Source organism: Oncorhynchus masou, unplaced genomic scaffold (assembly GCF_036934945.1).
Source record: "Oncorhynchus masou masou isolate Uvic2021 unplaced genomic scaffold, UVic_Omas_1.1 unplaced_scaffold_11352, whole genome shotgun sequence".
NCBI classification, from domain to species: domain Eukaryota; kingdom Metazoa; phylum Chordata; class Actinopteri; order Salmoniformes; family Salmonidae; genus Oncorhynchus; species Oncorhynchus masou.
Window position 1 is genome coordinate 1 of NW_027001095.1, and position 4,837 is coordinate 4,837.

Below are 4,837 nucleotides of genomic sequence, written 5' to 3' on the forward strand. Positions count from 1 at the left end.
ACACTCCTGCCATCTACAGATTCACGCTCCTGCCATCTACAGATTCACCCCCCTGCCATCTCCTGCCATCTATAGTTTCACGCTCCTGCCATCTATATTTTCAGGACCTCAGACTGGGGCGAAGGTTCACCTTCCAACAGGACAACGACCCTAAGCACACAGCCAAGACGACGCAGGAGTGGCTTCGGGACAAGTCTCTGAATGTCCTTGAGTGGACCAGCCAGAGGCCAGACTTGAACCCGATCGAACACCTCTGGAGAAAATAGCTGTGCAGCAACGCTCCCCATCCAACCTGACAGAGCTTGAGAAGATCTGTTCTTCTCAGCAGAAGAAACTCCCCTAATACAGGTGGGCCAAGTTTGTAGTGTCATACCCAAGAAGACTCGAGGCTGTAATCACTGCTAAAGGTGCATCAACAGAGTAAAGGGTCTCAATACTTAGGTCATTTTTTACATTTGCAAAAATGTACAATACCTGTTTTCGCTTTGTCATTATGGAGAATTGTGTGTAGATTGATGAAAAAAAACTTTAAAACAATTCAATCAATTTTAGAATAAGCCTGTAACGTAACAACATTGGGAAAAAGTCAAGTGGTCTGAATACTGTAGATCTTCAACACATGAATCACTACAAAACGTATTGTATGACCTCTTATACACTATATTAGTTCCAGCCTTTGGAACTTAGGTTTTCCTGGTTATGGCTACTATATTGTGATCACTTCATCTGATGGATCTGGATACTGCTTTAGAGCCGAGTTCTGCAGCATTAGTAAAGATGTGATCAATACATCAATACATGTTGCTGATTTCATTCCTGTGCTGTTTTTAACTACCCTGGTAGGTTGACTGATAACCTGAACCAGGTTGCAGGTAGTGGTCACAGTTTGAAGCTTTTTCATGAGTGGGCAGCTTGACGAAAGCCAGACAATATTTAGGTCACCCTGAAAAAAGATTCATGTTACTGCCATCTATAGCAAAGCTGCCATCCACATTTTACAGTCTCATGCAGGTTTACAAACTGAGGACACAAACTGATGTAGAGAATTCCAGAACAGAATGCAGTACCTAGTGACCCTATCTGTGATCCTAACTGATGGCAGCCTGACTGACTATGCTACCGCTCTCTGCGTATCTTGGTCTCTCTGTGTCTTCCCGTCTTCCCCGTCTCCCAGTCCCCCTCATCTCTCCCCCCGTATCTTGGGTCTCTCCGTGTCTCCCAGTCTACCTCCGTGTCTCTCTCCGTGTCTCCCAGTCTCCCTCCGTGTCTCTCTCCGGGTCTCCCAGTCTACCTCCGTGTCTCTCTCCGGGTCTCCCAGTCTACCTCCGTGTCTCTCTCCGGGTCTCCCAGTCTACCTCCGTGTCTCTCTCCGGGTCTCCCAGTCTCCCTCCGTGTCTCTCTCCGGGTCTCCCAGTCTACCTCCGTGTCTCCCAGTCTACCTCCGTGTCTCTCTCCGGGTCTCCCAGTCTACCTCCGTGTCTCTCTCCGGGTCTCCCAGTCTACCTCCGTGTCTCTCTCCGTGTCTCCTCCAGTCTACTCTCCGTGTCTCCCAGTCTACCTCCGTGTCTCCCAGTCTACCTCCGTGTCTCCCAGTCTACCTCCGTGTCTCCCAGTCTACCTCCGTGTCTCCCAGTGTCTCCCTCCGTGTCTCTCTCCGGGTCTCCCAGTCTCCCTCCGTGTCTCTCTCCGTGTCTCCCAGTCTACCTCCGTGTCTCTCTCCGGGTCTCCCAGTCTACCTCCGTGTCTCTCTCCGGGTCTCCCAGTCTACCTCCGTGTCTCTCTCGGGTCTCCCGTCTACCTCGGGTCTCCCAGTCTCCCTCCGTGTCTCTCTCCGGGTCTCCCAGTCTACCTCCGTGTCTCTCTCCGGGTCTCCCAGTCTACCTCCGTGTCTCCCAGTCTACCTCCGTGTCTCTCTCCGGGTCTCCCAGTCTACCTCCGTGTCTCTCTCCGGGTCTCCCAGTCTACCTCCGTGTCTCCCAGTCTACCTCCGTGTTCTCTCCGGGTCTCCCTTCGTGTCTCTCCGGGTCTCTGATCTACCTCCGTGTCTCCCAGTCTACCTCCGTGTCTTCCAGTCTACCTCCGTGTCTCCCAGTCTCCCTCCGTGTCTCTCTCCGTGTCTCCCTCCGTGTCTCTCTCCGGGTCTCCCAGTCTCCCTCCGTGTCTCTCTCCGGGTCTCCCAGTCTCCCTCCGTGTCTCTCTCCGGGTCTCCCAGTCTACCTCCGTGTCTCTCTCCGTGTCTCTCTCTGTGTCTCTAGTTGTGATGTTTCTCTCTCTACTTCATGACTATCATGTGACAAGAAACTTCTTTCGGCTCCACATTATTACAGCTCTTTTCTCACAATGTTCAGTTTCTGACTCAGCCCCTGTTGGCTCCAGATCTTTGAGACTCTATGCAACTCACAGTAAATACATCTCAACAGGCCTTTTAACTATTCTAATGGGACTAATTGGCATTCATGAAGCAGTATCTTCCCCTCACTGGCACAAACAGACCAGCTTTTAACCATAACTTAAACAGACAGCCAGGAGGCCCTGCCATGTGCTAAATTTTCATGACTCTGACATAAGGTATAAATAAAAAGCAGTGTACATAGCCTACAGATTTCTTTACATTTTGTTTTAATTATCGTGATAGGCTCATGTTTTACTGGTACGGCGTACCCCCACTATTTATTTTGCCGGGGGACACCGTACCAGGCGGTAATGCCTTATTTCCAAGATGGCGTAGCAGTGCAGACGTGGTTTGTCGTCCTCTCGTTGACCTTTTGTATTTATAGTCTTTTTTTGTGTGTTAGATATATATATATATATACATATACACACACACACACACACACACACACATATGTATATACACACACACACACACACACACACACACACACACACACACACACACACACACACACACACACACACACACACACACACACACACACACACACACACACACACACACACACACATATGTATATACACACACACACGTGTGTGTGTGTGTATATACATATGTGTGTGTGTGTGTGTATATACATATGTGTGTGTGTGTGTGTATATACATATATGTATAGAGGACAAAAATCAGTTAACCACCGAACTGAGGAACTCAATTTAACCTTGCGCAATACCCTAGATGCAGTTGCACCCCTAAAAACTAAAAACATTTCTCATAAGAAACTAGCTCCCTGGTTTTAAGAAAATACCCGAGCTCTGAAGCAAGCTTCCAGAAAGGTGGAACGGAAATGGCGCCACACCAAACTGGAAGTCTTCATCTAGCAGGAACAAGTACCGTGCAGTACCGAAGAGCCCTTACTGCTGCTCGATCATCCTATTTTCTAACTTAATTGAGGAAAATAAGAACAATCCGAAATTCCTTTTTGATACTGTCGCAAAGCTAACTAAAAAGCAGCATTCCCCAAGAGAGGATGACTTTCACTTTAGCAGTGATAAATTCATGAACTTCTTTGAGGAAAAAATTATGACTATTAGAAAGCAAATTACAGACTCCTCTTTAAATCTGCGTATTCCCTCAAAGCTCAGTTGTCCTGAGTCTGCACAACTCTGCCTGGACCTAGGATCAAGAGAGACGCTCAAGTGTTTTAGTACTATATCTCTTGACACAATGATGAAAATAATCATGGCCTCTAAACCTTCAAGCTGCATACAGGACCCTATTCCAACTAAACTACTGAAAGAGCTGCTTCCTGTGTTTGGCCCTCCTATGTTGAACATAATAAACGGCTCTCTATCCACCGGATGTGTACCAAACTCACTAAAAGTGGCAATAATAAAGCCTCTCTTGAAAAAGCCAAACCTTGACCCAGAAAATATAAAAAACTAATCGGCCTATATCGAATCTTCCATTCCTCTCAAAAATCTTAGAAAAGGCTGTTGCGCAGCAACTCACTGCCTTCCTGAAGACAAACAATGTATACGAAATGCTTCAGTCTGGTTTTAGACCCCATCATAGCACTGAGACGGCACTTGTGAAGGTGGTAAATGACATTTTAATGGCATCGGACCGAGGCTCTGCATCTGTCCTCGTGCTCCTAGACCTTAGTGCTGCTTTTGATACCATCGATTCCTAACGTACCTGCCCAGCAGCTAGCTAACGTCCACTAGCACTGTAGAAACTATTACACTCAACGACTGATTAGTGTAGTGTTAGCTAGCTACATAGTTGTCTTTGCTGTCTTCGTATCCAAGGTAATTGTGTAGTTTAGAGTGTGTAGACTTAGAGTGATTATCTTAATTTACCGAGGTTAGCTAGCCAGCTACTTGTCGTCCTTAACGTAGGAGTTACTGCTAGCTAGCTAGCCAACAGCTAGCCAACGTCTTCCGATTTGAACTTCAACAACCCGGTCAACATTCCGCCTCGCTCCACAGGTAGTATCACATTTTCATTTCACTTCATTACAGTACAACGGTTTGATTTGTTTGATCGTAGCTAGCTAGCTACATAGCCGTCTTTGTATCTAAGACAATTGTGTAGTCTGGAGCGATTTTCTAGGTTAGCTAGCCAGCTATTGTCGTTCTTTTAACGTAACGTTACGTAATCAACACTGCTAGCTAGCCAGCTAGCCCCCGAATAGCAGCACTGTAGAAACTATTACACTCGACGGAACGACTTGATTAGTGTAGTGTCAACAACGTAGCCACTGCCAGCTAGCCTACTCCAGCAGTACTGTATCATTTCAATCATTTTAGTCAATAAGATTCTTGCTACGTAAGCTTAACGTTCTGAACATTCGATAAGTGTAGTCCACTTGTCATTCCAATCTCCTTTGCATTAGCGTAGCCTCTTCTGTAGCCTGTCAACTATGTGTCTATCTATCCC

At 46.7% G+C, this 4,837-nt stretch overlaps 1 long non-coding RNA gene across 5 annotated transcripts; it reads right to left on the bottom strand.

Moving 5' to 3' along the window:
- Nucleotides 1-1,204: 1,204 nt before the first annotated feature.
- On the bottom strand, nt 1,205-2,471 carry LOC135529337 (uncharacterized). Of its 5 annotated transcripts, none has more exons than XR_010453680.1 (3): nt 2,038-2,471; nt 1,559-1,704; nt 1,205-1,515 (listed from the first exon to the last, which is right to left on the bottom strand). It is a non-coding gene; the product is annotated as an uncharacterized LOC135529337 (long non-coding RNA). The 5 variants fall into 5 exon arrangements; XR_010453683.1 differs by having other exon boundaries at nt 1,205-1,503; nt 1,579-1,704; nt 2,038-2,470; XR_010453682.1 differs by lacking the exon at nt 1,559-1,704 and adding an exon at nt 1,882-1,965 and having other exon boundaries at nt 1,205-1,439; nt 2,038-2,466.
- Between the last annotated feature and the right edge of the window lie 2,366 nt (nt 2,472-4,837).